The sequence below is a fragment of the Abramis brama genome (genome assembly GCF_963993115.1).
Source record: "Abramis brama genome assembly, chromosome: 4".
Taxonomy (NCBI): Eukaryota; Metazoa; Chordata; class Actinopteri; order Cypriniformes; family Leuciscidae; genus Abramis; species Abramis brama.
The window spans coordinates 4438453-4449109 of NC_139966.1; positions in this window are offsets into that span (position 1 = coordinate 4438453).

Below are 10657 nucleotides of genomic sequence, written 5' to 3' on the forward strand. Positions count from 1 at the left end.
GCAGCAAACAACTCTTCATTTACTCTTACTGCAACATCTTTTTAAAGGGGTCATAAACTGGATCATTTTATTATTTTAAAATGTTTCCTTGGGTGCCCTTATAATGTTAGTATGATTTTAACATCAAAAATTGTCATAATTTTATAAATAAAAGGCATTTTTCCAAGCCTGATTTTAGCTCTGCTGTGAGACTTCAGCGTAAACGCCTACTGCTGTGAATGGCTGACATGTTTGCATATGAAATAGCTAGTATTACATGTGGAACTCTCTCTAAAACTTTTACTAAGTTTTTACTATTATAGCTATTGAGATTAAGGAATCGTGAAAAGTATTGATCATAATGATCTATTCCCATCACATGAAAGGCTGCAGTGATGAGCATTGAGCAGATGACAGACAGTCTGTTGATCGCGTATGAAAAGATCTTATCATTGCAATGCAATTTCGGCACTCTCACGAATGCTTTCCACCAAATAACAGTTCGGCGAAGCAGTTCAACTACAAATTCTCCATGTTTGCCAGTGCGTACGGTAAATGTTTTTTTTTCATTGATTATCAGCGTCTCAACAAAGTTATGCCTAAAGGAACAGCTATAGTGGCAAATCCAGCTACAATCTTATCACAAGTTTCAACCAATGCTTCGTGGTTCACAGTGCTTGACATCAAAAATGTTTTTTTTTGTCTATTAACCCTCTGAGGATTTTCTTCACATTGTAGCACTATAAACTTAAATTTAGCTTAAACTTAAATTTAGTCATTTATGGTCATACAGAAAAAAGAAATATAAAAAAAGAATCTGTGATATTTTTACTTTTGTATGTGTCCACTTACAATCAAATCAAAACGTGCTTTTGTAAAATAAAGAAAATAGACAGGGTGTGCGTTCTGCCTCTCCGTCGCGGTGAACTTTTTTTTCTTGAGCACGTCTATAAACTGAAACAAAACTCAGCGAATACTTGTCACACATTTATGAGCCATACACCTTTATAAACATTTAAGTGTGTACTTTTAAATGATCGGATTCAAAACGAAAACAAATATTCTCTGTTTAAGTAATTTGTATAAAACCAACAAGATGTCCAGCTTCTCAAACGCTTGCTCATTACAGTTAATTTGGCCACGCCCACTCGCGCAAAAGATATTCACATGCAAATCTCCACATGGAACGCGGACTCTCATTACCTCAACAACAAAACACTTCACTTCACTTTTCGTCGAGTTTGAAAGATGTGTCTGAGCTTACATTGGATTTAGGCTACCTCAGAAGAAGAAGAACGCGATTTGAAGACAAGAAAGATGTAAGGTAAGAAATTCTATTAGTTTGTTATTGTTGCATAAATGTCACGTTGCAGTTGAACTGTTGCTAGATATATGGGGAATATTATATTATAATATTTAGACCCGTGTTTACTGTTACTGTGTTTGTGGATATCTGCTCAAACGTAGATATGTATATGGTAACCATAATGTTATATATTTGAGTGCGATCGATCGCGTTTGAATGTATCATATTTTGGATGAAAGCAAAACGAACCAAATGGCTTCATGTTTTTATTATTATCTCATTTCATATCATCATAACGGATGGAAACATTTGAAGTAACATGATAATCAATATATTTTTCTCTAGCTTAGTTGTTACTGAAATCTTTTGGAAGATTTATACTGCTATAGGTTATTTATTGTTATTATTATTTTATCCGGCACTGCGCATATACCTTATGCCTACAAGGCACAACAAACCTGGTGTTCATTATATTATATATTGTTGGAAACATTTGTGTGTGTGTGTGTGTGTGTGTGTGTGTGTATTCTGTGAATTTTAAAAAGGAATTTTAAAACGCAATTTTAACCAGAAAAATCGAATATTTATTTCCAAAATCGTGCAGGCCTTTCTCTTGATATCAGTATGTTCACTTTTTTTTTTCAGGGCCCAGATGCCACTGAGGACTTCAACATTCACATGAGTCTCTGTACGTGAACATGGTAAAGTGAAAATCTTGGAAATGAAAGGTATGTACAATGTTTTTAGGAATGGCACAAAGGTCTCTGTCTTTGAAGTGCTTTTTTGGCATTTGTTGTGTATCTTTGGATTATGTTGTGTTGTAAATAAATCCAAACAATTTAAAAGCAATTCTTTTTTAAATCTCCTCATTTACAGTATTGTGCAAGGTTGCTCAGAATGATAGGGGCCTGATAGCTCCTAATAGGGCCGTTAGGGGAGGTTCTTTGTCTTTCTCAGGCGAGAAAAGCTTACATATTAATGAGCTCCCGCATAAAGCTTTTTCACACAAAACACGTCATAACATTTTTAAATCAATATATTGTCTTATCTGAATGAGCAGTCAGGGTGATTTTCACATAGTTTTGCTGCAAATATTCTAGGCTACGTCATACAATTCTCAAAAGTCTTGTGAAGAAATAATCAGTATGGGTTTCATGACCTTATTTCAGTGAGAATTTTTTTTTGTATTTTCACAAACCACGCATAAATGTCATTATCTCAAAACTACAAACTTTTACATACATGCTGTTGATATATTATTGTAGCAGAGTTTGTGCTGAATACAGTGTAATTAGACTTTAGCCATGAAAATGTCACAAGTAACAGAAATAAGCACAAATGTCAGAGCATGTCAGAACACATCCAGGGCCAGAAAACAGCTCAGACCTCAGAGGGTTAACATGTAAATGATGGTGCTGAATTACCACACATAACAGGACAGCATTCATAGGAAACATAAATGGAAATTAAATAACACATTTGAGAAAGTTAACATACCAACATGTTATAAATTCACTTAAATGCACATATGAATGTACTTTAAATTGATTTTTGAACTACTGTGTGTATAATAAAGTTCCTTTTTTACACAAACAGTCTCATTGTATGAAAATGCATTTATGCTAAAGGCATTTAGTATGAAATTAGCCCTAGTATATACTGGAGGTACACAACTATCAAGTTAAACCCACACATTACATAGTAAACAGTCAAATAAAAGATCACAAATTGAAAAAAAAAAACATACCTTAAACAGAGTAGTGAGGCACAATTAGGGACATACCAGGGGCAAAGAGTATAGAAGCCCAAGAGGCGAAACACAACAACTGTTGTGTTATGGGTAACAGTCTATAGATGGCGCTGTGGAGGCGCGTCCGCCATTATGGACTGAAAGCTGCTGAAATCGTTAGCGCCAGTCAATGGCAAAATCCATTTTAGTAGGTGTTTATAGTTCATATGTGCACTTGCTAGATTGCACATCTTTTTTGTACCTTTCCGCCTGTAATAGGACATTCATAGATTGTTTTTTTCTTGCCATTGAAACGTTCACTGTGTGCACTTTCACTGAAGATGTTGAAAAAACAAGTTGTTAATATTTTTGTGATATTCTATGTAAAAGAAAATTCTTTAGAAATGTTCATTTATAATGTTATTTATTTATTTATTTTTCCAAATCATATATATGGTGATGTTCACTAATTTCAAAATCAACATTTGAATAAATATCTTATTACTGTGTGTCTGCCTATATATTATTTCATGAATTTCTGTTATTCATAAAACAAGGAAAATGCATAATAGAACATAAATATTGATAGATTAAAGGTTTGCAGTAATTTTATAATTGTATCTTTGCAAACCGTAAGTGGATGGTGAAGGCTATGTGATGATGTGGGGCTATTTTAATTCCAAAGGCCAAGGGAACTTTATCAGGATGCATAGTATCCTAAAAATAAATAAATAAAAAAAATACTTAAAAATAAAAATCTGCCTGCCTCTATGGGAATTTAACATAGGGGTGTCCAAACTTATGCACCCTGTATTTTAAGGAAGAACATTTATTTATTTACGATACATTATTCATTCACAAAGAAAATTGGTGTCCTTAAAGGTTGGATTTTTCCTAATTTTTTTAATTAAGGCATTAAGTTCAATTTCCAAAAGATGATTTTTTATTCCTCTTTTTATTCAACTTTAGTATGGGTGCCTAAACTTATGCATAGCACTGTAAATACTATAGCAGCTTTAAAATATTATTACAGAACATCACAGAAGTATGTTATGTTCTGTAATACCTCTATAATATCCTAGAGTCGCTATAGTATTTCTATAGTAGTCTTATAGTACTTCTATAGTAATATTTTGTCCCAAAATACTATTTTCCTAAGGGTAATTAGGCCATGCATAACCAACACAGACGTATATTTTCTGTCATTTAACGTCATTTAACGTCGGTCATCCTCATTAATGTATTTTAAATTGTTTTCATGTTTAGATATGACAGCCAGAAAAAATTAAGTTATGTTAAGTTTTTGTTATGTTAAGTTTTTCAGTGCCATTGACTCCCATTATTTTTCGGCGTTTTCCTTCAGTTTTCAGTCCATAATGGCGGCCGCGCCGTCACGTCATGGGGGCAACTGTTGCTATGGAGCGTTCTATTGAGTTTCGCCTCTTGGGCTTCTACACTCTTTGCCAGGGGCCTGTTTCAGAAAGGAGGTTAAGTGAAAACTCTGAGTATGTTAACCCTGAAATGAGGGAAACTCTGAGTTTTCTGTTTCAGAATGGGAGGTATGTTAAACCTGAGAAAGCAGAGTAAGTCAAGCCCGTTTCAGAAAGAGAGGTAACTTATACTCAGAGTCAGTTACCATGGTAACTTACTCTGTGAACCTAACCTGGTCGGGAGCAGGTTTTCTTCGGTAAACCCAGAGTTTCTATCGGTCTCCTCCCCTTTTTTAAGAGGAAGTGCTGTTTAAACACCTCATTCATTCTTTCAGTACATTTTTATTAATAAAATTAATCTTTTATTAATAAATAAAATATTGCTATTTTTACTGCAGTTTTTTCTATTTTGTTTTAATAAGATGAAGTCTATAAAACTCCTTAACTGGCAACTGAAAATACAGTAGTAGATTAGAGTTATATAATGTAGTTCTAAACAAATAAGAATTCCTGTTTATACTTAGATTTAAACTTTGATTCTATCAGCTACTCCACATAAAAATGTGAAATAATCATAATGTGTAGATTGTTTGATGTGTAGACACATAATATTCACCTAACCTCTGTAGGCCTCTAAAATAGCCTATATAAAAAAAAATAACACATATGTAAACCTCTTACATTTTATGAGGCCCTTGGATCTTCGGGAGTGACTGGCTCTGAAGTCCCTCCAGGAATTCCCTCAGCTGTAAATGCTGCTGCACTGCTGGACACTGGATGCTATTTAGTTACTTAATATGTCAAATGTTTGTCAGGTAGCCTACACTCAATATGCTCAAGCCTTACCTGATTGAATTATGTTTTTATATTTAATTTTCAGCTGCTGCCATGCCGCCAGGATTGCCCCTACATGAATAGGTTGAATAACATACTGTTCTTCCAGTTTCCCCACTGATATTCTAACATTGTATTACTAACTACAACTGCCATTTTCAACAGTGTAATTAGATTCATGTAATAATGACTATCTTTAGAAAGCATTGGTCTACTTATTACTAAATCCCATATCAACCTCAACCACTTGAACAATACAAGGAGAGACAAGAAACTGCACTTTTAATGCTTTCAAATAAACAATATACAATTGCATGAACTATTCTTGAATTGACCAAAGTGTGTAGAGGGAGAAGGTTAGGCCGGCTACACACTGGCTGCGTGGCGTGAGCGTGGCGTTTCTGAAGCGTGTTAGATGCGTGGCGGCTGCGTCGCGTTTTCTGTGTCTTTGCACACCAGAAGCGTGTCTGACGCGGCGCTGCTGCTGCTAGGTGACATATTGGTGACATGGGGAGAGAGTTGTGGAAGGCCTATACTTCATGTTAAACATAAATATATAGCAGCAAAGACAACGTCGGCAGTGTTGACGGCAATATAGACTATAGAATATTTCGTTCTGTATTGACAGGTGCAGTATTTGAAAATCGATAATATTTTTTTAAATTGCATTTATATTTGCATTTATGTCAAACCCTAGATACTTTCAAACATCAAAATGACATTTATTAATATGTATTCGTGTCAAAATGTCATATAAACATCTTTTCCTATTCAATTTTGCCTGGAAACGCTTCCAAGACGCTTGCGTGTCGCGTGAAAAATAGGCGTCGGCTCTATTTCTAGCAGGCACGCGTTTTCCGCGCGTGTCACGCAGGCAGTGTGCAAGCTCTAACCTGTTAACATGGGAGCCGAAATAAAAACGGACACGCCACGCAGCTGAGACGCTTACGCCACGCAGCCAGTGTGTAGCCGGCCTTACATTAAAAATATACCTTTTAAAAATGTGTGTTAAATATACAGAATTGTTCTATAGTCTAATGCAATTACATCAGATTTGACTTTAAATTACAGAATAATTAAGAGTAATTCCTTTAATTAAATTACAGTATTAATGTTCTAATACTGTAAAATTACAGTAATAATGTTCGTACTGGTGAGAAATATGAAGACCTCTTTTTGTCTGGCACTGTTGCCATGGTGACTCATAATATCTGCGCTCCATTGGCTTTTTATAGTTGTGGTGCACGCGCTTAAAGGCGAACTAAGTAACTTTTTTACCTTAACTGAACAGCTTCGGAGTCATTGGAATGGTTATATTACTTATTTCGGGTTGAATGGTGGTCGTTTCGCACCCCCCTGGTGCCCCTGAGCGGAAAATCCGCACTTGCAACTTTGAGCCGGCGGCCGCCGCGTCAGGAAGTATCGCGTGATATCAGGTCTCGCGATGTAAACAATTGCTTTACGGCCAAAAGAAATCTGCTAAAATGCTGTCATTATTGCGCTCCCTCACGCTGTCCGAACCCGAAGGAAGAAGACGTTTTAAAGAATGTCCCATCTGCTTTGATGTCGTTGATCTATAGCCTCTGGTGTCTGAGAATCGCCAACAAGTTTTTACAACAGTGTTGTCACATATCTATTCCGAAGCTGTGGGGGAGCTCTAGAGAGAAACCTGCGAGCAAAAAGCGAGAATACAGCGAAGAAATCCCGAAACTACTGAGTGCTTGTGACGGAGTGGCTCCGTCACTGAGTGCGGGCCACACACACATACACGCACACACATACACACATATGCACATACTCACTCCCCGCTCCCTTTCAGCCTTAATTAAGCCGGTCATAAACCTCGCTGTTATGTACTTTTCATCTACTGTTTAAGGCCATGTCCACACTAATACGTTTTCGTTTGAAAACGCATCTTTTTCTCTCCGTTTTGGCCTTCCGTCCACACTGAGACGGCGTTTTTATTAAGGAAAACGAAGCTTTTTGAAAACGCACTCCAAAGCGTATACATTTGAAAACGCCGTTTTTGCGTTGTAGTGTGGACTGTGAAACCGGAGAGATTTAAAAACGATGACGTAATTTTACTCATGTGACGCATATTGTACCAATAGGTATTCACGTTTATACCAGTATTGTGCCTGTTATGTGCTATTCACTTTCACACTGTTGCTAAAAATATTCTACATTGCACACTCTTCATATCACAGTCCTGCAAAGATGACAGAATTTACTCACATTTGCTGTCCTGCGGTAATACATGAGAGCAGAAGCGTTTTAGACCAAACATATGGTGTCTGCGTGCGACCTGGACGCATCAGTGAATGGTGAGATATTTTCCTAAATAAAATTATCCTGTCAGAAGAATTGCGCGATAACTTTATTATTTATTTTTCCATCTGAATCATATCAGTGAGCGTTTGTGGGGTTTTACACATGCGCAGTAAAGGTGAATTTAGCGTTTTCAGGCGTTTTTCAAAAGTTTCTCATCCACACTGAAACGTCCGAAAACGCTTGAAAACGCTAGTGTGGACGGAGAGCGTTTATAAAGGAAAACGCCATTTTCAAATGTATCCGGATTAATGTAGACGTAGCCTAAGTAGCGCGATCAAGGGTGCACACTTGGTAGTTCTACTCTTCTTTAAGCATACATTTAAACGAACATCATAAATACTTACTATGTGCCGAGATGCATCGCAGGTTTGCTCTGTTTCCCATTCAGTTTGGCAGAACCGAAGCGTTACATTTCCGCCTTTTAAATAGCGTGATTCTCGCGCGCTTTCATGGTCACGTGAACTGCATAATTATGGGTTTTTGGGTTGTAAAAATAATTTGGGATGCAAGGGGAAGGAAAATGTTTGTGGAGATGGTTGTAATTGTTGAAAATATGTCAAAGTGTAATAGATATAATTCCTTTTCTGGAGTTAGTACAATGTGTTGATATTGTGTAATTGATGGTTAAGCCTAAAGGGAGGGGCTACTGGCTTTAAAAGTCGCAGCTTTGGGCCTGTGAAGTCAGTCTTGGCCTGGTTACAGAGGAGGTAACTAGTGAATTGCATTTTTCGTGGGGAAAGAAAAAGAGTTATTGAGGATGTGTTTTTTTTGTGTGTGTAACTTTATTATAGTGAGTTATTTATTTATTTTCAAATATTTTTTTTTTTCCCTCTTGCAAGTTTTTTCACTATTTGTACATTGGAGGCCGGCATAATAAAAAGCACGTCACTATTTTTCGACTACGCCTGTGTTTCTCCCTATTGTGAGGAGTTTGAAAGAGGACCCCACCACAGTGCTGCTTTAACTCAGAGTAGGTCAACTCAGAGTTGATTGAACTAACTCAATTCAGCTGTTCTGAAACCGAAAACTCAGAGTTTCCCATCTCAGGGTAAGTCAACTCAAGTTCAAGTTTTAACTCAGAGTTGGTTGAACCTCCTTTCTGAAACAGGCCCCAGAAGGCCTACTCTCTCGTTCCTGCATTGAAAGACGCAGGTGCAAACGAGGCTCTAACTTTAACACGGTTAAAAGAGCAACTTACAAAGAAAATAATCGAATCACAATGATACACATTATGATATAACCTCTTAACAGTGTTTTGACATATAAATAAAGTGATTTCATTACAGAAAATCAGTTAATACAAGACAAGTAGGAGAGATAAAAACTACCTCCGCTTCCCCGTCTGCATACACCATGCGTCTGAGCGCGAACGCTTAAAGGAGAAGCGATATAAGCCGTTTCTCAATACCAAGTACGCAAAGTTCGGACTTGAGTCCTTGGTAGTTCGGACTGACAAGTTCGACTCAGGAGAACGAACTCCCGAGGACGGGAGGACACAAGTCCGATAATTCTGCAAATGGAACAGCGGCGTACTTGATAGCGTCACTCAGCTTGCTCTGGCTACTCCGGTTATCACTTTATAGGCTACAAATAAAACAAAATATGTTATAAACCACCACTTTGCCTCTTTTCATTTTCATTTAAAAAAGATCTTTAACATAATGGCCACAGAAATGAGGTTCAGGCAACGCAATTGATTCACTGCATATTTACAACAACACGAAATATAAAGCACAACCCTGACTCTTTTTGTTTTCATTTTAAAAATATGATGAATAAAAAACATTATAATATTGATCATTAAAACGAACATTTAGCAAAAAGAGACAGGGTTGTGTCATATATGTATATACAGTGAAGAGAATGTAGGCAACATGTAGGCTATTATAATAAAATATTTTATATGTTTTAAATATATAAAATAAAATGACATAACCTTTTTTGCTAAATGTCAGTTTTAATGATCAATAATAGCCATTCTAAAAGTATAAGTAGCCTAAAAGGTAGGCTATAAGAAGCTACAATAATAAAGCAATAATAAAGCCAACGATTCAGTCAAACATAAGTCAGCTCTCTAGGCTACATAGTTAAATAGACTAACGTTAAATAAAGCTATAACTTCACTTTGCCCTCAGCTAAAACGTTTTGCCAGGGAACAAATAATACATTAATGAGACAAATAAAATAAATAAATCGCCTGTTGGATATACACAAGACGATTTAAATCTCATGTTATACCCAGACTGTAAAAGGTTATACCACTAGACTAGAGACATCCGAGCCAACGGCAAGTCAGCAGCAGAAGCCGAGGAAAGGCTGTTCTCGGCGGGGTACATGAGCGCCGAGCGTCCGATTGCCTGGTTCTCACAACTCCGAAAACGTCAGATCAAATTTTCAAATAGGCGCTAAATTTATAAATAAACCAAAGATTTGAGCTTTAAACAACTACATTCTCGCCTGAAATACTCTTAAAACTACATTTCGTGACACATTTATAGCAGTATTTTTAAATTACGCGGGGTTTCTCCTCTGCTATTGACGCTTGCTGGTTGGTGTGAGATGCATTCTGGAATACCTGGTTTGTCAAGTCCGCACAAGTCACCTCTTGATGCATCCTCGGTAAAAGGGGCGGATCAAGAACACATCCGGGGATTCGAACTGGACTTGGCTAGATGTGAACTTTGAATTGGCACAGTACTAGGGCAGCGACTGATGACGTTTCACAAGTCCACAAGAACACAAGTACAGACAAGAACGCATATTGAGAAACGGCTACAGTTTCCTTTGGTGTCCCACTAATTAAAGCCCCACATACAACAATTGATAGGAACTCTCGATCGGAACCATTGAAAATAGTACATTGAAAACAAGTTTTGCTGAAGTTAACAGTTTATACTACATTTCTTATTACACATAATTATTATTTTTGAATAAAACTCAAATGCCTAAATTGACCGGCTACATAAGCTCGCAACTATTACAAAAATTACACCTTTGTTATGAGTCAGCAGAGAGCGGCCGCTTAAGGCGGGCATACACTGTGTGATT